The sequence below is a fragment of the Gorilla gorilla genome, chromosome 19 (assembly GCF_029281585.2).
Source record: "Gorilla gorilla gorilla isolate KB3781 chromosome 19, NHGRI_mGorGor1-v2.1_pri, whole genome shotgun sequence".
Classification (NCBI taxonomy): domain Eukaryota; kingdom Metazoa; phylum Chordata; class Mammalia; order Primates; family Hominidae; genus Gorilla; species Gorilla gorilla.
The window spans coordinates 99912478-99937990 of NC_073243.2; the positions used below are offsets into that span (position 1 = coordinate 99912478).

At 34.9% G+C, this 25513-nt stretch overlaps 1 long non-coding RNA gene across 1 annotated transcript in view; it reads right to left on the reverse strand.

Annotated features, from left to right (window-relative positions):
* Positions 1 to 10599, reverse strand: part of LOC129528131 (uncharacterized) — a 135507-nt gene extending 124908 nt beyond the window's left edge. Inside the window, exon 1 of the long non-coding RNA XR_008673354.2 lies at positions 10432 to 10599. This is a non-coding gene — a long non-coding RNA (uncharacterized lncRNA). The remainder of the gene's footprint in view (positions 1 to 10431) is intronic.
* Positions 10600 to 25513: the final 14914 nt, after the last annotated feature.

Sequence of the window (25513 nt, forward strand, 5' to 3'; positions counted from 1 at the left end):
GGTGGCCCTTCACCAAGAATTGAAGACTGTGGAGTGTGCCAGCCCAGCCCTGCCGCTGATGATCAGGACGTTTCTGAGTATCATGGGACTTTGCCAGTTATCACAAGTTTGCTTGGCTTCCTTTTTATTCCCGTCCTGCTTTCTAAACTTCCTTGCCAATTTCCTTGGGAATACGTGTATGCGGGCGTGCTCGCGGGTGTGTGCATATATATATTTTCTGGAGAATCCAAGCCAAAATAACTAGCTTCTGGGGGAATTCAAAGAAAGAAACTTGAAATTCATGAGTTCATAGGAGGAAGAAGTGCTTCAGGGGATGAATGTAAGTTGTAACGTGAGTTGCTCTTTGGAGACGTGGTGGTAAATGGAAAAAAAGGCAGATGGACAAAGTCGAATATCTTATGAAAAACAATAAAGAATGCTGAGCCATAGACATACTAAAACACTTCACCCTTCTCCAGTGAGCATAATCAGTTCAATAAAATTATACTTGGCTATATCAATGTTATTGGCAGATGGATTCAAGTGTCAGCTTCTCGGGAGTGTCCAGAGGCAGAGAGATTCCTCATGAAAGGTCACACTTCTTTCCCAGTGGCTCCCATCCAAGACATTTTGAAGCAAGAGTATAAAGACCTGGCCATTTCCTTCAACTTCGGGCAACTCTGAAAGGCCATTCTAGCTCCAAATTTCCCCATGGGGACAGCCAAAGCTGTCCTTGAGCCTGAATTACGTATCTCTTTCTCTCTCTGCCACCCACTACAGCTTTCTTTCACTACTTGCCAGATGTTAATCTTGAGTGCCCCTTAATAAATATTCTGCAGGTGAAACTACTTCAGAGTTTGTTGTTCAGGCATAACCTTGGAAATAAACTAACCCAAATCCTCACCATAACCGCATATCACTTTTATTGATGAAAATCATTCGTACAAATGCATTGCGAGAAAAAACAGAAAATGATAAATAACATTTCAGCTGGTAAAAGTCTTCCGCATGAAGCAGAAGAAAATCGTAACAAAAAAACTCCTCAAATAATTTGCATACTATAGAACGCCTTGCGTTACGGTGTCAAAAACTGATAATAGAAGAAATAAGGTGATATAAATTAACAACTGTCTATAATAAATTAAGAAATTTTAAATAACTCCAAATAATCTTAGAAATAATGACGAAATTATGGGGGTCAGTGAAGAAAGTCAACAGTTGAGACAATAAGAAGGAAATAACGAGGTTAAAAAAATGTGAAACAAAGAAGTGAAAAGATTTATTGATCGATATGCAAGATAAGAATATACGCTATGTAATATGCATAGAGTCCATTAAAAACAAAATAATGGAATAGGACATATATTTAAAACTGTCTAAGAAAGCTTTATGCAAATAAATTAAGACTTGAACCTCCATATAGAATGCGTTCTTAGTATATCTAGGGAAATTAATCTTAAATGGTCATCTCAGTGATATAGCCTACCCTAATAAAATGATCAGACTTTAAAGCTAACAACAAACAAGCAAACAAAAACTGTCAGGTCCACCAGGAAAAAGATGCTAAGTCATTTATCACCCCACCAAGAAAAATGAAATTAGAGGAGGAGAAAATAAAAATCAACTTGGTATCAGACTTTTTGCAAGAATGAAATGAGGCAGATTTGCAAGAAATTAAAACATGAAAAGGGTAAGCCAAGAACTATGTATTAGACAAAGCTGTACTTCAAGCACCAAGGTCTTAGCCAATGAGTTTTATATATGCAGTAACTCCATAAATGCCATATTCTGAAACCATTTTTTTAAAAAAATTTCCTAGAGAACAAACTTTGACACCCCAATGTTAGTGGGGAAAATTTTAGCAAAAAGACTAACAGTAAGCAATTCATGTATTTATAGCAGATATAAGATTAAAACAAAGTGGAGATAAAGTGGAATAATAACAAATATTGTATGCTCAAGCTGAAAAGAAATACAAGATATGAGCAGAAAATTTAGAAAAATTGTATAGTAAGATAACCTCACTGACTACACCGTAGCTAATAGGTTTGTGTCAAAGAATATCTGATAAAACAGAAATCCATAGAGTAGAAAACTAGTTAATAATAACTGGGACTTACAGTATTATATAAGGTCTTAATATAAAGGTAAGCATTAGAATAAAAAACATGAAACATTTCTGAATACCAAAACAATATAGAAATATTTTTTAAAGTATAATATGGAGAAATCAAAGGAGAATATTTGTACATTTATACATATGTATTTAAATCTATATAGAGACAAAGACTAGTTTCAGATTAAAGATATCAGTTATGTCAATAAATTTACATTGGTTTTACTCATCTGTTAAAATAAACTAAGCATGTTTGTACTAGTAGTATATAGATATGGACCAATTCAGAAAAATGTCACATGAACATGTATATGAATAGTTTGCAATCAATCAAAAAACTTGGATTTTTCAATAAATGGTACTTGAACAAAAGGATAGCTAATTGATAATAGGTGAATTTTAATCCTTACTTTACATCATAATGAAGTGACCCGAAATAGATTCACAATCTAATTCTAAAAAGTGAAGTAAAACCTTTATAAGGATATGTTTTACTATGGTTTTGATTTTGATTTTGTTGTTTTACATATTCATAAAACAAAATTAAATTAAGAATAGGAGGAATACAATTAAATATAACCATAAAAATAAAAATCTAATTGTACATAAAATTGAAAAGAGAACAACAAAGAAAAAAATTAATTTTTACACAGTGATCTTACAAAATGATATCAGTTAGAAACATAATTGTAAAAAAAAAAACTCGAACTAAATTTAAAATTGTTTTAGTAACATTAGTTTACTAAATTCAAACGATTTTGTATGTATTGTTTATATTATAATGTTGACTAATGAACATACTGTCATTTGGGGAAGTAGAGAGATTATTGTGGGAGAAATATCATATAAATGTTGAAAAGAGAAGGAGAGAAATAATCCTGTGTTGTTAAATTGACCGAGACGGTATCAGTGTGAACTTAACAATTTTTAGTATTTTTTTCTAGCTCAGTTGACTGAAATGACGTAGAGGCATTGATATCCCAGTACAAGTGAGCACACCTAGTGCCTAGATGTTGGGCTGTAATATCATTCCCCAATAAAAGCAAGAAGGGTTCCTTGGAGAAATAACAGGTTCCAGATGTAAGGCAGTAACAATCACTGATGCATCTGAAAGATTCTGTTTTGCTGGGAAAAAAGAAAGCACTCAAAAACTGATGCAGGCATTTCAGAAAACACAAGAACCACTGTACAGGGGTCCCCACTCACAAAATATGAGAAAATTCCAGGATCTAAAGAAATCATGACAGTGTGGGTTACAATGCATTTTTTTAAAAATTCATGAATCCATAATTATAATAAAAACTATAAAAAAGAGAAACAGTAAAGCTCTCTTTCTTTTTTCAGAAAGATGCAGGATGATAAATGCCAAATATCCAAGTAATGATTAATGAGGGAAGAATCAGCAATGGATACTAAACCATTGAGTAAAAATGTTGTTGGCAAACAAGGTAATCACAATCTCAAAATATCATCCTATAGATGACTTAGTCATTACAAAGAGAAAATGACACTTTTAACAATGAAGAAAACCAAGGGATCCAACTTAACATCGCTAATGATGGCACAAACTCACACTGTATGAATTGAATAATGAGGAGAGAAAAATCCACTTGTGCAGCGAGTGACCTCGGTACTTCCAAATTATCAACGCAATGAACAAAATAAGCCTAGATAATTATTCTAAATTAAAGAAAGTTAAATACATGTAAAAATTAACGATAGCGTTTACTCTTTAAGTGAATTCAGTATCAAAAATACTATAAAATATTTTATTAGAAAGTTGAACAGGCTGGGCGCGGTGGCTTACGCCTGTAATCCCAGCACTTTGGGAGGCCGAGGACAGCAGATCACGAGGTCAGGAGATCGAGACTATCCTTGCTAACACGGTGAAACCCCGTCTCTACTAAAAAAATACAAAAAAAATTAGCCGGGTGTGGTGGCGGGCGCCTGTAGTCCCAGCTACTTGGGAGGCTGAGGCAGGAGAATGGCGTGAACCCAGGAGGTGGAGCTTGCAGTAAGCGGAGATCCGGCCACTGCACTCCAGCCTGGGTGACTGAGCGAGACTCTGTCTCAAAAAAAAAAAAAAAAAAGAAAGAAAGTTGAACAAACATGAATATGTTATTAACATTAAATTCCTTGAATGTGATAACTGTATTATGGCTACATCAGAGAGAATATCCTAGTTCTTAGAAAATTATTGCTAAAGTATTTAGAGGTGAAATGTCATTATGTCTACAACTTACTTTTTCTCCAATGGTTTGCCAAAGAAAAATATGATTATCTCAAAATACCTCAGAAGATTATCTTAAATAATATCTCAAAAGGTTAAATAAATACGACAAAATATAAATAACTGTGGTAGGTAAAGCATTCATGGACACAAGCTATTCACTTAAATGTTTCTATATGTCTGAAATTTTCAATATAATAAGTTGTAGATAAAAAAAAAAACTCAAATTCTTTCTAGGGCTACTAAATATCTTAGGACAATTTCTCCAGGCTTCATAACACACAAAAACCAACTGGAAAGCAGAATAAAATGTATGTATCATCAAATTTTCCAAGATACTTGTAAAATTCTTAATTTGTTAAAAAGAAAAAAAGTGTCAGAATAATTTGAAAGCTCATTAAAACGATGACCCTTCAATGCAATAAATTTTTTTTGGAGTTTACTCTTAAGAAATCACAAGATATCTTAAAAAGTACAGGTGCAATTATCTCTATATATTTGAATAAATTGGCTGAAAACACAGATTTCTGTCAAAAAAAATCTCTGGTAAAGAAAATCACTTTGTTCAATGTTAACAGCAAAGCTGTTCAAATCATGACTTAACCGAAATGTTGAATACGGCAGTGGCACTCCTGGAGACTCTTGTTTTCCTCTTGTTAGCACCGTCACCATGACACCCCTGATTACATGTATTTGTCAGCTAATTGATGTTTCATTGGGCCTTAACATTTTCTTCCATGTTCTTCACCCAGAACATCACAAACTACTTTGCTCTTAAAAGAGCAGTACCCCAGAAAGCTTATACTGTGGCCCAACTCATGCTGAGTCCTGGTTCCCAACCATTTTGAGTAGGCTCTCTCAGGCTCATGGGCTTATCCTCCAAATTGTAGATCTATCTTTTACATACCAATGTTTGGGTAAATAATAGATTCTGCCAATAAAAAGTACTCAAAACAATCTGCTACATATATTTCCTTAATTTTATTGTACATAAACACGTTCCTGCTTTAATCTTAACCAGAAAAAATTATAAAAATTACTACTGGAATGGCATTCTCTGCTATTGTTCTCATCTCTCCATATAAGTTTTACAGAAACATTTTTAATTACTTTCCATTTTTAAATTAGTATTACTTTTTAATGTGGACTATACAAAGCATTGCATTTCTCATTTTCTTTCTTTAAATATTACTAACTAGGTAAGGGTTTTCTGTCTACCACTTGCCATACATTATTTATTGTCCTACATCACCTTGCTAGGATTTATTAAAATTCCTGCCCTACTGTGAAGTTCATGAGGTCAAGGCCCTTGTCTTTGGTAGTCACCACAGAAAGCTCAACTGATAGCACAATTCAGGGTGGTTGGTAGGCTGAGACTGCACCTCCAAAATGTTCCTGTCCTAATTCCCAGACACGGAAATATGCTACCTTACGTGGCAAAACAAAATTTGCAAATCTGATTAAATTGAGGATTTGGGAATGGAGAGATTATTCTGGATTATCCCACTGGGCCCAGTGTAATCACAATGTTTCTGATAAGAGAGAAGCAGGAAATTCAGAATGAGAGAGAAAGAAATTTGACTATGCTGTACTGCTGGCTTTGAAGGTGGAAACAAGGGCACCAAGAAGTGCAGGTGGCCTCATGAAGCTGGATAAACAGGTACTAGATTCTTTCCTGAAGCCTCCAGGAGAAACCAGCCCTATGGACACCTACCTGCTGTAAATTGCAACTGATTTTAAATTTCTGGCCTCTAGACTCTCAGATAATAAATCTGTGCTGTTTTACATCAATATTTGTGGTATTTGTTACAGAAGCAATTGAAAAATAATATGCCAGTAAGTCTGGAGGACTGGAGATCAGAAATTTTAAACTATCTCACTGTACCAGAGTCAAGATGTCCAAAGGGTTGGTTTCTTTTGCAGGCTCCAAGGGACATTCTGGTACCTGTCTTTCCCGGCTTCACAATGCCGTCTGCATTCCTTGCAGCCCCCTTTTTAACTGTTGTAACTAGGATTTAATACATTAAGGTAAATCTTCTTACATCACATGGGAATAAATTCGGGATTCAAACTTAGACTTTTTCTGACAATAAACCCTGCCTATTTTTATTAGGTTTGCTCAATTATGATAGTTATTTTCTCAAGACAATTGTGTGAAAACTGGACGATGTGCTGCTAAAATGTTTCCTGCATTACTTTATTCATTTTAAGTAAAATACAAGACAGCAATTAAATGAATTTCAGTATGTTTCAATGATTAAAATGAATGAGTCTTCAGATAACACTTTTGTTTCAATAATTTCTGGCTGAATTTAGTAGAATTAAAATGCTCCCTATACAACATACAAGTACAACTTTGTAGTTTTCTTGCTAATTTATGCAGAATGTTTAGTTTCAGACAAACATTACTGAAATGATGGGATGAACATTAAAACTGCTTTTATGTACTAAATAACAATTTTGTAATAAGTTATAGATCATCTCATTTATAATCAGTACAAATTCATCTTCTCTATAATTTCCATAAATGCAGTACATCAATTTATGTGTATTTAAAGTTAAAATTAAATTGTATATTGTTTCAACATCAACCACCTAAAAATGCAAGTTTTTTTGTTTTTTTTTTTTTTTGATACTTGCTACTTAAAGTTCCTCTGTTGCACTGAGAATAGACAAGTGCAGAGAGAAAACATTTATTAAGCATTAACTTGATATCGGATACAGCACTATCTTTACATACATATTCCCATTTAATTCTCATAACAATCCAATGAGATTGATAATAATATTCCTACTATGTCGTGGAAGGATTGAAGCCTCAGAGAGATTAAGGAACCTTCCCAGAGTCACACAACTAGATTGTGATCTAAGAGCAGAATCTGTGTCTTTTTTTTTATTGTACTTTAAGTTCTAGGGTACATGTGCACATTGTGCAGGTTAGTTACATATGTATACATGTAAAAATGCAAGTATTTTTAAAAATCTAGTTGTATTGAAATATTATCAATCCAATCAAGTTGACACTCAGTATTCACCACGACAAGCCGCTTCCACATTTGTAGGCATTTTGTTACAGCAGCATTCCACTTCTCACTACTAATTTCTGTTTAGTTCATTCTTACTGCAAGAACAAAATACTACAGACTGGGTAATTTATAAATAATGGAGATACATTTCTCACAGTTCTGCAGACCAGGGAAGACCTGGATCAAGGTGCTATCAGATTCAGTGTTGAGTGAGGACTCGCTCTCTGCTTCCAAGATGGTGGCTTGTTGCTGAGTTCTACAAAGGATAAGGGTCCAAACATTGTGTCCTCACACTGCCGATGAGATGGATGGGCCAAACTGCTCTCTGAAGCATCTTTTAAAGTCATTAATTCCATTCATGAGGCCAGAATCCTCATGACTTCATCACTTCCCCAAAGGCCCTACCTCAATACTACCACAGTAGGGATTAAGTTTTAACATGAATATTGGAGGGGCACATTTAAACCATAGCAGTGCTCTTTGTTGAATTTTGTCAAGTATATATGGTTGTGAATTCACTACCACAATAAAATATAGAGCATTTACATCTCATGCTTCTTTGCAATGAATACTCCCCCATTCCCAATTCTTGGCAACACCAATCTGTTTATAGTAACTCAAATTTTGATTCTTATAGAATTTGAGATAAATAGTATTATACAGTATCTAGTCTTCTGTGTCTAGATTGTTTCATTTAGTGAAATAATTTTGAGATTCATCTGTGCTGTTTGATGTTTCCATTGCTCATTCTTTCTATTACTGAGTTTCATTTCACTGTATGAATGCAGAAGGGTTTATTTATTCACTGGTTAATGGACACTTGGGTACTCTCCAGTTTGGGGCTACGATAAATAAAACTTATATGGTCATTCATATGCCTGTCTTTGTGTAAACATGTGTTTTCATTTCTCTTGGATAAATACCTCAGAATGAAATGCATAGGTCATAAAGTAAGTATATATTTAAATTTATAAAAGAAAATTGTGGCCAGGCGTGGTGGCTCACCCCTGTAATCCCAGCACTTTGGAAGGCCAAGGCAGGTGGATCATGAGGTCATGAGTTTGAGACCAGCCTGGCCAACATTGTGAAACCCTGTGTCTACTAAAAATACAAAAATTAGCCTGATGTGGTTGCGGGTGCCTGTAGTCCTAGCTACTGGGACTGAGGTAGGAGAATCACTTGAACCCAGGAGGCAGACGTTGCAGTGAGCCGAGACTATGCCACTGAACTCCAGCCTAGGTGGCTCTGTCTCCAAAAAACAACCTTGCAAACTTCTTTCCAAACTGGCTAAACCACTGCTACAGTTTGGATGTGTGTCATCACCCAAATCTCATGCTGAATTGTAATCCCCAATGTTGGAGGTGGGACCTGGTGGGACCTGGTGGGAAGTGATTGGATCATGGGAGCAAATTCCTCATAAATGGTTCAGCACCATCCCCCTCGGTACTGTCTTCACAATAGTGATTGAGTTCTCATAAGATCTGGTCATTTAAAAGTGTGTAGCACCTCCCTGCTGTCTCTCTCTTGCTCCTGCTCTGGTCATGTGATGTGCCTGCCCCCACTTCACCTTCTGCAGTAATTGTAAGTTTCCCGAGGCCTCCCCAGAAGCTGAGCAGATGCCAGCACCATGTTTCCCATACAGCCTGCAGAATCATGAGCTAATTAAGCCTCTTTTCTTCATAAATTACCCAGTCAGGTATATCTTTATAGCAATGTGAGAGTAGCCTAATACAACCAGTTTTCATAAGTTTTCTGATTTTAACCTTTCATCATCTTTGAGCTATTTCATAACTCTGCAAAGCATAAGTGATCTATAAACCTGTGAATTCTCCCCTGTCTGGTAAAATTTCAATTGACTTCACTCTCTGCTGTGGGGGAAAAAATCTGTTTTGCCTCCATTTGAACATTTATTTCAAGATTCCTGATATGTTTTTGAACTAGATATAATATCTAACTAATAGAATAAATGAATAAGTAAAATCATTTGTGTTCACTTTCATCTCTATGAAGCCCATGATTTTACCATTTTTTGAAACTTATCTATTGGCAGCATCTTAGACATCATGAATATTAACAACTGGAAATTCTGAAATCTGTTATTTTCTGTAAGAAATGTTTCTTTTGTTTTAGCAGGCAATTAATTTGAATAACTACAAAACGCAAAATGTTTCTTGGAGAGTAGCTCCTGGTTCCATTCAGATCTTTTATCTCTGAGTTTCTCTCATTCTGTTCCACTCATGCATGATTCAAGGATCAGCCCTAGACTTGGCCAGACAGATATCTAAGATCTTTTCTCTGGCCTTTACAGAAAAAAAATGCAAGATGTAATACAAGATGTTGTTATAGGTATCCCACCCTATTTTCAATTAGGCTGAATTTCCCTGACTTCTAACTGTGGCTCCTGAGGCCAGGCAAACTGTGCTCTTTCCCCTGCTACCTCCATCCCAACTCTATGTGTGTTCATTGCTCCTGTCCCTCAAACTGAAACTACAGGGGGAATACACCATACAGCTTCCATCAGAATTTGTGTTCCATACCTGCCTGCTTCTCTTCATTCCCCAGTGCCTTCAGGCATCTGCTTATTGTATTATGTTTAGATTTTATTATTGCTATCTGTGGCAACATCAGTCCACTTTGACATTATACCACCAGTATTAGAAATGCAATTCTGAATATCCTAAGGTTTTATTTTTTCAACGTGGGTTTCCTATACAAATCAACACTGCACTTAGTAACGTATCAACACATTTGAGTCTAACATGCTTCATAATAATGGAATACATGTACATATGCTTGGAACATGTACCTTTCATATGTGACATCTATAACCCCACAGTATAAGTACAGTTGAATATTTGATGAGTGCAATATTTACAATACATGAAAGTTAAAAATCTTTTATATTTCTCTTTGAATTGATAACAGTAGAAAATAGAGTCTCCTAGGATTTAAAACAAGTAAAAAAATTGAATTTTCTTTTCAAAGCTGTTTGCTCTTGTGTCTTATTTCACAAAAGGAAGAAGAAAATAAGCCAGTGGTAACAGTGATTAAGAATGGTTACAAATAAAAGCCTCACTTACAAAAGTAGACTCGAATTTTCATGAGCTGCTCATCTATCTTCGTGTGCTTTTGTAATTACCCTTTTCAAAATGCTCATCTTTACCTATGACTACATCTTATATTACCCTTTCTCATAATAGTAGCTTTGAATTTGTCCCCTCGGTGGGATGTTGCACTCATAACTCACATTTTCCTGATTTCCATGATGTAACAAAACACAGTCTGTTGCTATGGCAATGATCAGCATCTTGCAGCGCAAGCCATCATGATTATAGGTCTCCGGTGCTAGACTCTTTGTCCTTCAGTCAATTTTCAGAGATCTTTTTGTCCTTCCACACATTCCAAATTAAGTGTTTAGTGTGCTTTGATTAATGTTTCAAACTTTAACCAGTATAGTGATGTGTTAAGTGGCAGTGTTTTATCTGCATTTTTCTTTAACTGCATTGTTCAGCCTATGAGAATAGTTCACTGAATCACAGTAAACTAGATGTATCTGACATTTTGAAACTACACAAATAAGTCTGGAAAAGCAAATACATGTATTCTACAATTTGTTTGCATGTAATCTAGATTGTAGGACTCAAATCTTAAACATAAAAACTGCATTATAAAGAGTAAACTCTTGTATTAATAATGTCTTATTAAATATGGATCAGGACCCTGAATTACTGTATGTTGAGGACAGGGAAATCATTCCTATCACACAGGGTAAGCCACCTCAAGTATGATACTACAAAAGTATTACTTTGTATTTATCAGACAAATTTTAGTCAGATATTTAAGTTGCAAAGTTTGAAGTGTGTTAAATTAAAAGCATACATTCTGCTTAAATTGCACTTAGTTATGAGTGGAAGTGAAAGCCCTCTTCTCTGGGGTATAGGTTCTTAGTATTAAAAAATGTGAATATCTTTTTACAGTTTTTCAGTTCCTGTATAGACCAAAGTTTAAAGTCAAAATAACAATGAATGTTGGTTTTATAAAATTATAAAACACAGGCCAGTTTTTGTAGAAAGTAAATCATCACATAGCAAAAACATTGTGAATTTCGTAGTTCATCAATACTTGTTTTTAAAATTTTCACATCATGTTTAGGTCAGTGATTTTGTGAGAAGGCAAGTAAGCTATAAAATCCAAAATTAAGAAGTCTTACTTTCCAAGTTTGAGGAATAAATTAATAATCACTGATATGAAATATTATTCAAATACCCATGACTCTCCTACTTCTGACTTAATTTTGGATTCAATTAAAAGTCATCTGGTAATTTGGATTGCCATTTAAAGCCACAACTTTACTATCCTGAATGAAATTATTTTCCTTCTCCAAAATAACAAAGATACCCTAGCAAAAGTTGCTGTTTAAAACTCACTAGATAAGAAAACCAATTTTGTGGACTATCATCTACCACTAGGCATCTAAATGTCCTCTTGACAACTACTAATACATAGACTAAGTAACTTACATAGCTTCAAAAATCATGGGCATTTGGATTAATCTATACCCATTATCAACCCTCAAATTTGCTCAGGATCAAGTAAATTGAAAGGATTGAACCCTATTTAGAAAGGAAGTATACAAATTACACAGAGAGTGGATATGTAATCATCTATCACTCTATGCTACTAAGTGATATAATATTTTTAAGTGGAAGAATATTAAGCATTTAAAAGTTGATGAGTTTGCATTTAAAATACGTATTTTGCATGCTCATCTCCCCCTTTTCAGACCTGTTCTTAAACTTTGGTGATATCTAGTGATATCTAGTACTGTATCCCATATATGTATTGCAATGTTCTCTCTCTCTCAAGCTTTCTGTTTTCAAAATTCACTTCCAAAAAGAATTTGCCGAGCTAATGTAACCCCCAAAATGAATATTCAATAATCTTGAAGTATTATCTTTACATTTCATCGTAAAAATATACTCTTACTTAACAGTGAAGAGTTTCTGATTGAAAATGGTCATATGTGGGCCAAGAAGTGACATAGGTCAAGTCCGTGGAAGCCTTTGAATGGTACTTGCCTACTCAAAGTCTCTACTTCCGGTAAGGCAAATGCCAGAGTTACAATTTCACTTAGCAGAAGTGTAATAATAATCATGTATGTAATGACGTTCATATGACAAAGTCTTACGGGGCCAGAATCAATGAACCAAAGATGACATTGTATTTCCTATAGCCCTAGAAGTTTCCTGCATGAACCTATGAAAACACATTTCAGAGCAAGGCAGCACATATTTCAATGGCAAAATGTCTGACAGTAACATTGAGCAGAGTAAGCATTTTAAACAAGAAGGATAAGGCCTAAAGGAAAATAAATAACTTCTGTTGGAGCTTTAAGATGAAGAAGTTTTAGATTAATGCAAATGTATTCATATGGAGAAATAAAGCACAGGCTTCAAAGTTGGACATAAGGCACAACTTGAAAATAATGACCTTAGCAAAAGATGTGCCAACTAATTCAACATGTTGACCAACTGTATTAAATTGCACAAATATGATTGAAAATATGTATACTGTTTTGTGGCCTCTCTTTTGAATAGCAAATGAACCAATCTATACTTTTTATATTTTTATAGAAGTTGGCTAAATTTTCTTAATAGTCACTCTATCTTTTACATAAGAACACTTTTTTAACTTAAAATTTATTACCAATAGAAATAACTTTTTTATTGTGATTTGTTAATCAGAATTTTGTATTTTAAACTTTAAATTTTATAAAGCAAAACTTCTGAAGTAAATGTTTAGCTTTCTTGTACTTGGATTGGACCTGCTTCTTAAGTAATTGTATTTCAGTAAATACCAAATACTATAATGCACTTATTGGAAACATACAAACCAATGAAGTCTAGTCACTTATTTCAAATGGGTTTAAAGTTTTCTTCAGTTGCATATAAAATACTGAATTTTCCCCTGGTTGTTTTCTAATTATTACTTTCAAAGCAACTGAGTAACAATAGGTTTGGGATAATATAAATTGACTTCAGTTTGTTTTTTCATTATGTTGAATTAAAATGATTAATTACCAATTTTTGTTTTTTAATATATCTCTTTATGCCAACATTTTCACCATTTCTTTGCACCAGTCATTATTATTATACTCTTACCATATAGATTCCTAAAGCTGGGTATGAAAATCACTGCAGTACAATAAGAAAAGAAAATTAGATATGTGTTTATAATCATCTCATCCTCCAGAAATTTCTCATTCTGTATTTTATATAGAAGGGTGAATGTGTGTAGTTTAAATCACATATTACCACTCTAAGAGCTATAAATAGCTTCTTTACATAAATTGTATAAATGCTGATACAATTCAATATAGTATCAATTCACTCTTAGCTGATATACAATTCAATATATAGTACAATTCAATATATAGCTGATATATTCAATATAGTTTAACTATATTGAATTATAATAACAATTCTTAATGTTAATATATTAATTAATAATTTTTACTAAGGATAAAAAACTATATTAATAATTCTTACTAAGGGTAAAAAACTTATTGATAGAAAGGTACTCAAAAAAGTCCAAAGTTGATGCAGTGGAATGTCCTAAGGTACATTCAAAAATTGAATTACTGGTACTATATTGAATTGTATCAGCATTTCAATTTCCTAGCAATTTCTCTATATAATAGATATGATGACAATTGAACACAATGGATTAAATGACAATAAGCAACACTGGATACAATGACAATAAACCTTGATAAAAGGCTGGGAAAATTTGCTTTTAAGTCACCCATTTACCTTTAACATGGGCTTAAAATTGTATAAATAAGCCTCAAAAATATAAACCTATGAATAGGGTAAGTTATATAAGTTCAGGTGACTACAAATAAAGGAATCAAGAAATAAGTGGACTGTAATGTTTAAATTCCAATTCACATAAGGAGGTATTTCTGTTGGAAGTGCCTCCAAAAGTGGATACCAGTTGGTTAGCAGAGCTCATTATTTAAAAAGGAAATTTCATAAATAGGGAGATTTTTGGTTTATGCTGTATCTAATGTAAAAATATATAAAACAAGATTACATGTTTTCTAGAAAGATTGATTTATCTAGGCAGGACTTATTGTTTTTGATTACAGCTGATATCACTGTGTTAATACCAAATAGCATGACAACTAAGGAAAGTTGTTCATTGGGTAGAAAATTCTCTAATTTGCTTCCTTTAACTGTAGCTGATTTGTCCCTCAAATGATGATACTTAATTTAATCTTCACAATACAGCTATTCCCCTTGGGAATCAGAAGTGCCTCTTTTAATGCACATATATTTCTAAATATATCACTCCAGACATATTTAGAATATGCCATATGGCATTCAAGTTTATCTTACATTGTGACGACATTCCCAAGTTATCTGAAGATGCCCATTGAATCTGGAGGTTGGGCAGCCTTCATTGATCAAAATGAAGCCTTCTTCTTTGATCAAAATTATCCATTCCAATATGTATAAGTCTGTGCCTAAATTGGAAAATCTCTTGTAAATTTTTTCTCACAGATACTATGGGCATAGTCACAAAGAAGTTTACATGTAAGTTTTGCTTCTTATAGCCTTTGAGATACAATTACCAGTCTCACACTTCTCCATATATCATGTAGTTCAAATGAAGTATTACTAAAATAAATCATAAGGTAAAATACAATAGCAAATTTTATCTAGTGCACTATTCTATTTATTTGGTTTAAATTTTAATAACATATGAAAACATACTTTTTGCAATACCTCTGCTTTAATCTTTTATCTGGAATGGTGCAGTAGAAACTAAAAAAGACTAGAGCATTTAGTATGTAGAACAGCGTGGCAAATAAACTCAAAGACAGGCCCCAATGGTCCCCACCTCTTTATTCATATTTTATATATTATCTTTCCTTGACTTTGGGTGGGATCTACAACTTACTCCTAATCAACAGAATATGGCAAAGGTATGAGATGTCATTTCCATGAAGATGTTACATAAAATTGTACCTCCATAGTGAGTTTTTATTTTGGGAATGGCAATGAGGCAAATAACTGAGGTGGCCTGAGAACAACAGACAGCTAGAAACTGTAGCCCTCATTCCAATAGCCCAAGAAGAAATCAATTTTACATACAACCATGAGAACTTGGAATTGGATCCTGCCCCAACTGAGTGTTCAGATGATACCTCAACCCAGGTTGATACCTTGACTACAGCCTCATGAGAGACTTTAAAAAGTGGGCCAATCTAAGCCAGGCCTGGCCTTTTTTTAGTTTTTTTTTTATTTTTAAGGAGATGAGGGTCTTGTTTTATTGCCCAGGCTGGAGTACAGTGGCTATTCACAGACATGATCATACTGAACTGCAGCCCTAAACTCCTGAGCTCATGTGACCCTCTTGCCTCAGGTCCTGAGTAGCTTGAATGACAAGCATCTGCCACTGTGCCCAGCTTTTTGTCTGGACTTTGATCCAAAAATGTAAATAATTTGAAGTTGCTAAATTTGTAGTGATGTGTTATATAGCAATCATTAACTAATACAAACAGAAAACTCACTGTTATGCTGATTACTAAACTGTATTTATATCATTTCAGCAGGTGAAGGATTAATTGAGACTCATTGCAAGATTTTATAGAAAAGTAATTGTTAGCAAACAGAAATCAAGTTCAACACTGTGTCAGGTCCTGGTGTGATGGACGTATTTTCTTTTTTTTTTTTTTTTTTTTTTTTGAGACGGAGTCTCACTCTGTCACCCAGCCTGGAGTGCAGTGGCGCGATCTCTGCTCACTGCAAGCTCCGCCTCCCGGGTTCACGCCATTCTCCTGCCTCAGCCTCCCGAGTAGCTGGGACTACAGGCACCCGCCACCACGCCCGGCTAATATTTTTGTATTTTTAGTAGAGACGGGGTTTCACCATGTTAGCCAGGATGGTCTCGATCTCCTGACCTCGTGATCCACCCGCCTCGGCCTCCCAAAGTGCTGGGATTACAGGCGTGAGCCACTGCACCCGGCCAATGGACGTATTTTCTTGCTGACTAAGCTATTTAAGACTACCCTAAGAAATAACTGTTCGATATGATATAAATTATTAATATTAGTTAGAAATGGGCAAAGTAACTTGATGGATGCAATTAATTCTGTTATCAATACAGCATATCAAAGAAAACAAAGATTCTAATCATACTGTCCATTATTTCATTTCCACAAATTAACCATATGACTATAGTTGTTTTATTATTTCGTCCATATTTCTAACTGTATGGCTTAAACTACACTTCATAAGTTCAGCATATTGTTGCAATTTGAAAACTGTGTCCAGGTATATGAATAACTACTATGACTGACTGCTATGACTAAGCATTCACTATAAGAAATCTCTCTTATGTTGAGCGTACTCTGATTTTCAGAAACACATACTAAGTTTAGATGTTAGCTTTATTTCCCTTTTTTATTCCTAATTGTAATTTTTCTTCACCATGAAAATCAATGCAGCCATTCTATCTTTTAAAAACCTTTTAAAAATCTAGTTATTATAGATAGAGCTAGAAATATTATCACCCCCATTGTTTTTAACTGAGGGGTAAATTTTCAAGAGTTTCTACTTCACTTGGAAATAGAAATTCTATTTTATTTGGAAATAAAAATCCCCAAAACAAATTGTTTTCTTTCTCAAAAGACTTGTCTTTATCAACTATTTTGAACTTGATTTAAAAAATAGAAAAAAAGAACAAAAAAAGTATACTTTGCTGATTGGAACAAATAGCAAGTTAAAATGTAGCTAAAAGGGGAAAAACAGTATTTTTGCCAAAAAACAAAAGCCAAAAGTGAAATACAGAAGTGAAGACATTTTTATGAGGAATAAATATTCATGGGATATCACAGAAAGGTGAAGTTGAAAATTCAATCAGTTCTCTGTTGAATTAATAGGTACCTCTGGAACTGTCCTGTTACTTTATGTGAAATAGCTAATGAGCAGGAGAGAAGTTTCCAAAAACAGGAGAGTCAGCACGTTCCAGGAACTCACTTGCTTTTTAAAAGGAATTATAAATAGCACATGGCTATTTCTTGAAAATTGACATATTTTTCTTTCACTTCTACGTTGAGAAGAAATTGTTAGATTTTTTCTTCTGTCTGGGAAAATAATAGTAACAAGGAAAAAATTAAAGCTACACATTTTATGCATCATATCTGCACATATTTTTTACTTTTTAAATTGGTATTGCTCTGAATATGAAGTTTAAAATGAATTTCTCTTCGTGTACTCCTTGGTCCATCCCAGGAGAATAACACTTCTAAGAACCACCTCACTAACATATGTGGGACTCACAGACTCAATTGGCAAGGGCCAGCTTGGTGACTTAAAAGACTGACATTCATTATGTGACATTCAGGGAGTGAATACCCCATCTAAAGGGCAACACCTCTTGGCTTTAGTCATTTGTAGAGATGAGGAAATAAAGTCTCAATACGGCTTGAGTATTACATTTCAAACTGATGTTCAACTGTTTTCACAGCACATTCTGATTTTTAAACCTAAGTCAAACAATTCAAAATATTGTCAAGGCTTAATAGAATATGCCTAGTTGCATAAGGCAATTTACACAGCAGTACTTACCCAGTGGCCCATCCTGGGCTCACTCCTTGGCTCCATCTGAGAGACTCCTATGTAAGCATCATGATCCAAACTGCACCAACACATTCCTTGCTGGAGATTTGAAATCTGATAAAAGATACTCGGATATCCACTGTGTTGGGTACAAATCATCCTATAAGGCAGCAGCAAAAATAGTAAGAAAGGTCCCAAAACTCTAGGAAGTCATTGATTTCTAACCATCCTTCAATTTTCAGGTGACTTCCCTGGTTCTTCTGCTAAATACCTTTTGACTATGTTTTTCCTCAATTAACCAGAATTGAGTTTTGTTTCGTGAATATAAAAACAAAACAAAACAAAAATAACCTAACAACCACAGGAAAACCTTAATTGAGATGGAAATCAGTCTTTTTCTTTCCATCCAATCCCTTTCTATATGTAAATAGTTTCAATCAGGAGAAAGGCCAGGCTCCTAAGCATATGTGAATGAGGGGTGGGAGGTGAGGGGGCAATATTTTTGCTTGTTAATGAAATTGTGGTGATGGGGGGCAGTTGCCATTGTTACTTAGTATTTCAGGTCATGGAGTTTGGAGTTTGTAGAAGTTCCAGGCCTAGTAAATATCCTGCAATGAGAGGCACAGATGTACACATAAAGAATGGTGCCATTCAAACAGCAAAAGAAATATTGCTGTGTTTCTCAAAAATCTCAAGAGGGGCAGCATGGTATTCCCAAAGTCAATAATCTGTTATTTTGAAATTTAAGATGTCAGCTTGAGTCTTGAGCCCTCTCAAGACTCAGTTGAGGACTGGCTTCATCATGATGCCTCTCCAAACTATTCTCAAATTGTTTTCCTTCTTTCTCTCTTTTTTTCTTCCTTCTTTCTTTTTTATTTATTCGTTTTTGTTTTCACAAACTGTATCTTTCCCCTTGAGGGTTTGCAATATACAAGAAGGTATATTAAATGACTTGAATTTAAAAAAAAGAAAGAAAGAAAACATAGTCTTGAGAATCTTTAATCCAAAGGTTTTACTTTATTTCTCACCTATTTTTATGCCAGCTTCTAGAGATGAAATCCTATATATCACCTATCTTTCTTATGTTGTCACTAGAGAGAACTTGAAAATGTCTTTACGTTTGACTATCATTTATTTTTGGATTCCCCATTAAAATAAAATGAAAGTTTTTCGAATTGCTTCCACTCATTAAGTGAGTACTTAACCTTTATTACCATGACAATAGCACAAGTTCACTAGGGAAACTATTTTATATTTGCAATTGTAGGCATTACTATCATTGCATTTTTTGGTTTAGAACTTCTTGGAAGCACTAACAAATGCAAAGGCTTTGCAAAGTATTTTGTAGATATTTAGTAGGTTGCATTGTATAAGAAATTCATTGATAAAGCTCAGTAAAGCTAGAATTGTCTCTGTTTTCCTTAGTTACATCTCACTCTCCATTTGTTCTTATTCAAATTAAGCTGCTTTCTTCAAATCTACCAACCTCCTCCAAGCCCATTTGTCATCTTTAGCAAGCCTGGTGAACACATTTATTGATCACCTGGCACATGCCAAAAAACACCTCTGATTGCAAAAGTTAATAGAAACATAGTAATATGATACTTGAAGGGCATTGATGAGGAAATATTTTCCATGTGGTTTGGAGAGGTGAATGTTTTAAGCAAGCAAAGCCTCACATCATCGGATAGTCTATAATTCTTCTGCTCTTCTTTGGGTTTCTTTGGGTTTTTATCATTGTGTTATAAAAAGTTGTTTAAATAACTGCAGCTTTACTAGAATGTGAACTGCCTGAAGCAGTCAGCATCACTGAGCTTTGTATCTCAATGTCTAAGCAAGTTGCCTGGCTCACAGGAAGTACTTAAAAATGACTGTGAAGGAATACACAGGAAGCCATTCTAAATTATTGCTTTAATCAAGGTTCCTTCTAATTCACTGATTTCTCAAGATTTTCTGGTGCATTTGGACCACTTAGGTATGCTGACTCTGTCGGGAAATTGTATCTTTCACTGTAAAGAAAAATTTGGCCAGGCATTGTTGGTTATGACGTGGCATCCCAGCACTTTGGGAGGCAGAGGCAGGTGGACCACTTGGGTCCAGGAGATCAAGATCAGCCTGGGCAACAAAACAAGATAAGTGGTTAATGCAAGTCATTTTTGAAGACTGTGCCCAAGGCACTCAAGACATCTCATTCATTTACCTAACAAAATTAAGAGCCAGAACTGGACTTTGGTAAATGTATGGAGGGAAATTTATTTCTTAAAAGCAGAATGATTTGCTGTTGGACTGCAGAATGATTTGCTGTTGTGAAACTCCAAAAAAATTTCAAAAAGTACAAGTGGAAATGTGTATTGTATTAGTCCGTTCTCACACTGCTATAAGGACTAACTAAGACTGGGTAACTTATACAGAAAAGAGGTTTGATTGACTCACAGTTCCATAGATTGTACAGGAAGCATGGCCGGAAAGCCTCAGGAAACTTAGAATCATGGCAGAAGGTGAAGGGGAAGCAGGCACATCTTGACATGGTAGCAGGAGAGCACAAAGAGGGAAGTGCTACACACTTTTGAACAAACAGATCACGTCAAAATTGACTCACTGTCATGAGAACAGCAAGGAGGAAATCCGGGCCCATGAGCCAATCACCTCCCACCAGGTCCCTCCCCCAACACTTGGGATTACAGTTCAACATGAAATTCGGGTGAGGACACAGAGCCAAACCACCTGAAGTGTCAAGCCCAGAATTGTGTGAAAACAGTTTAAGTAAGATTCTTACATTTCTAACCAGAATCACAAATGTGATGTGCCCACTTAGGCTGTGAGTTATTGTCTGTTATTAAAGGATACCTCAGATGGAGGACATTACTTGGGAGCAGAAAGCAGCAGGTGTTTTGATGACAAATAAAACTGGACCACTTCCTGACTTTGTCACCTATAACCTACAGCAAATCTTCTTAATTGTGCAGACCATCCGTTTACTCAATTTTAAATATGCTAATGATTAGACTATCTGTCTTAAGTGATTATGACTACAGAGGATTGAAAAGTGCTTTGCCCAGTGCTTGACACACAATAGGTGCCCAAACACATTAATCTTTCCTCCTCCATTGAAATCAGTACCACTCCTGCCTATCCAACTTCCATGTATTTTTTAATTCAACAAACATTTGTTGAGAGTCACTCTGATAAGTATTAAGAAAAATATAAAAGTGAAAGAGATAATAATTCTGGCCTTCTGGAACCTTAGCAATTTCAAGTGAGAGCAAATCACATCATATGTATCAGACAGAGGGCAAGTTACAATGAATAAAATGTTACCATTTAAATAAATTGATGCAGCAGTACAGTGGAGGGTGACAGTAATCTGAGCTAAATGAATCTCCAAAAGTTTCTCTGAGGAAGTGTAAGACTTAAGCCTACAGGTTTGCATTGTATATTAAGCTTTCTCTAAGCAGTGCAATCACTAGGAAAATCTCCTTTTTACTTTATTGTTTCTTGTTTGGTAGACCTAACTCATTAGTTAAAAAGCATCTTGAAGTTACTGACTTTCATCACAGTGTGAAAGTTAGTGCATTTATACCATGCAGTAAAAAGTGGGGGGAAAAAAGCCCAAATTGGTTTAGAATGCAAAGACCAAAGGTACGTAATCTTGATCATTTGCAGAATATTTTCTACCTATAAAAGGTAGTTATCTCACTAATTCCAGTCGTTGAGATGATAATTTAACAAGGTGGGATTTATAGAAGAGAATCTTATCTATCAAATTCTGTAGAAGTGGAGGTTATTTTTATTGGAGTTCAACTAGTAACTGTTGATTGATTGAAACTTCTAGCAGTTTTATGGGTTAGGAAATAATTTTCCATTGTCTGAGTGAATCACTGAGATGTTTCATTGAAGGCACCTAAATGAATTTTTAGCTTCCTGTATAAAATCAGTCAACCATACAGGTGATAGATATATCCAGACAAGTCCTAGAGTGTATTGGAAATATTAATATTTTCTTTATTGGTTCTGATAATGTTTCAACTTTTGCTGTAGTAAAATTATGCTAAGTTTTGGTAGAATAAAAATTACAGTAAATTTTTAACTCCATAGGGGAAACTAAGTTGAGAAATCCAAGAACACAGTTTTTTATACTCCAAAGTAAACTACGGGAAAAATAAAACAAACTGATTAAGATTTTAGGGCAATTGTTTTGTAAATAAACATAATTACAGTTTTTCCCGTTATTGCTATTAAGAAGTACCCTACCATCTAATCTCTTCATTTGAAAATGTTAGAATATATACGTTAAAAATAATCTAGTTGGGCCGGGCGCGGTGGCTCACGCCTGTAATTGCAGCACTTTGGGAGGCCGAGGTGGGCGGATCACAAGGTTAGGAGATCAAGACCATCCTGGCTAACACGGTGAAACCCTGTCTCTACTAAAAATACAAAAAAATTAGTCAGGCATAGTGGCAGGTGCCTGTAGTCCCAGCTACTCGGGAGGCTGAGGCAGGAGAATGGCATGAAACTGGGAGGCAGAGCTTGCAGTGAGCCGAGATTGTGCCTCTGCACTCCAGCCTGGGTGACACAGCGAGACTCCATCTAAAAAAATAAATAAATAAATAAATAAATAAATAATAATAATAATAATAATATTAATCTACTTGATTAATTGAGTTTTCATTAATTTGTAGAAATATTAATGCACATAATATTTACTTGAAAGCCAGAACATATGAATTTAGAATTCAGGTGTACCACTACTGGATTATATTAGCTTGGATAATTACATGGTTACTCTGGCCTCAATTGCTTTATCTTAAAATTGAAGGTTACTATTATTGGTTTTGTAGGAAATGTTCAAGTGTTGACCAGATTCTATATTAAAAGTGCATTTTATTTATTTTAAAAAAAATTTTAGGAGCCAGGGTTTTGCTCTGCTGTCTAGGCTGGAGTGCAGTGGTACAATCATACCTCACTGCAACCTCAAACTTGTGGCTCAAGTTCTCCTCCCACCTCAGTCTCCTGAGTAGCTAAGACCTCAGGCATGTGCCACCATGCCTGGCTAATTTTATGTATGTATTTATTTATTTATGTATGCATTTACTTCTTTGTTTGTTTGTTATTGTAGAGATAGGCTCTAGCTAAGTTGCCCAGGCTGGTCTTGAACTCCTGGCCTCAAGTCATCCTCCTGCCTTGGCCTCCCAAAACACTGGGATTACAGGCATGAGCCACCACACAGAGCCCCTAAAAGTGTATTTTAAATGTTTACTGATACCCATTATTTACAATTTAGACACCAAATTTTCAAACTTCTTAATAATTTGCATGCACATACAAATTCCTATTAATATTGGCCAAGAAAAACTGCTTAAGCCTGTATTTCAATTTGCCAATTACAAAATATTTCCTCACTGAAACAAGACCTACCACAAAAGTCACATAGAAAAACAATAAAATTAAGTTTCAAAGTGTATTTTTGAATGCCCACAGTGTGCCAGATATGAACCTCTGCTAATTCATAGCTATTTATTAAAAAAAAATTGTTTTTGCACTATTTCAGATAGCCTTCTTTGACAGTTGTGTTCAAATTTTAAAATCTCTGAGAAAGTACCAAAGGTCTGTGTAAATGGATGGCTGAAAGAAAGGGGAGTAAGAGGACTTCTAGGTAGGAATCCAGAGACCCTGGTATTGTCTCAGTTCTATCCTCAGTTTTGATTCAATAAACTGTGAGCTTCTGCCTTAGCCACCAGCTCTCTCCTAAACTTGTTTCCTCTCAAAACGTGAGCTGGAGGAACTAGGTGATCTCTAAGTTATTTCTTTCATTAATCGAAAAAGAACGATGATCAAAAGGTGAGCCTTGATACATAAAATATAATTCAGTAGTAACAAGCCCCAAGCATTCATAAACAGTTAATTTTGTGCTGCTGAGACTATGTGAATAATAAAACCTTCAATATCAGAAATATTAATTAGAAAATGGGATCCTTACTTGCACTTGATTTAAAATAAATCTTACTTATCTTTGGAATAACTTAAACTGGACTTGAACGAAAGGATCGGAATTCAGTTAATCTCTGTTTAGACAAATACTTCATGTCTTTCAAGACGCAGTATAACTGCCTCGCTTCCATACATCCAATGGTTCCCTGCTTAAAATTCCAGTATATTTACTATATTTATCATTTAAAGAGACATAGCATTCTTGTATTTGTCTCTAATTGCATTCTTTAAAGACTTTGATGATAGTAGAAACCACTAAGAGAGTGAGAAAATTGAAGTTTAAGTTATGTACATTGCTCATAATCAAAGAAAAATGAGATCATTTATTTAGTGGAGAGTGACAACATGCTAACTCTGGTAAGAACAGTTTAAAAATGTAAATATATGCGACTGCATATGTGATTTCTTTCTTTCATGTCATTAAATACAGGATGTAGAAAATAACACTGTACAAATGCTAGAGAAAAATCATGTTGCACAATCTGTGCCCCTGAGAAGATTTTTCCCACACATTATAAATTTTGTTTTTTGCATATCTAAGTGCAATAATCTCTGTTAAAAGAGCTTCTTTCATATGTTGTTTCTGCCCCTATTTAAACCACACAAATAAAAAATTACATTAAAATATATATATATTTTTAAATTTACTTTAATTATATTTTAAGTTTTGGGATACATGTGCAGAATGTGCAGGTTTGTTACATAGGTAAACATGTGCCATGGTGGTTTGCTGCACCTATCAACCCATCATCTAGGTATTAAGCCCAGTATCCCTTAGCCATTTGTCTAGGTGCTCTCCTTCCCCCTACCACCACTACCAGGCCCCAGTCTGTGTTGTTCCCCATGATGTGTCCGTGTGTTCTCATCATTCAGCTCCCACTTATACGTGAGAACATGTGGTGTTTGATTTTCTGTTCCTGTGTTAGTTTGCTGAAGATAATGGCTTCCAGCCCCATCCATGTCCCTGCAAAGGACATGATCTCATTTCTTTTTATAGCTGCATTGTATTCCATGGTGTATATGTGCCACATTTTCTTTATCCAGTCTATCATCGATGGGCATTTGGGTTGATTCCGTGTCTTTGCTATTGTGACTAGTGCTGCAACGAACATATGTGTGGATGTGTCTTTATGATAGAATGATTTATATTCCTTTGGGTATATATCCAGTAATGGGATTGCTGGGTCAAATGGTATTTCTGGTTCTAGGTCTGAGGAATCACTGCACTGTCTTCCACAATGGTTGAACTAATTTACATTCCCAACAACAGTTTAAAAACGTTCCTATTTCTCCACAGCCTGGCTAGCCTCTTTTGTTTCTTGACATTCTAATAATCATCATTCTGACTGGTGTGAGATAGTATCTAGCTTGTCTCTTTGTTTAATGTACCAGAATCTGTGAGATGCAGCTAAAGCAATGTTAAGAGGGGAATTTATAGCACTAAATGCCTACATTAAAAAGCTAGAAAGATCTCAAATAGACAACCTAATATCACAGCTAAATGAACTAGAGAGCCAAGAGCAAACCAACCCCAAAGCTAGCAGAA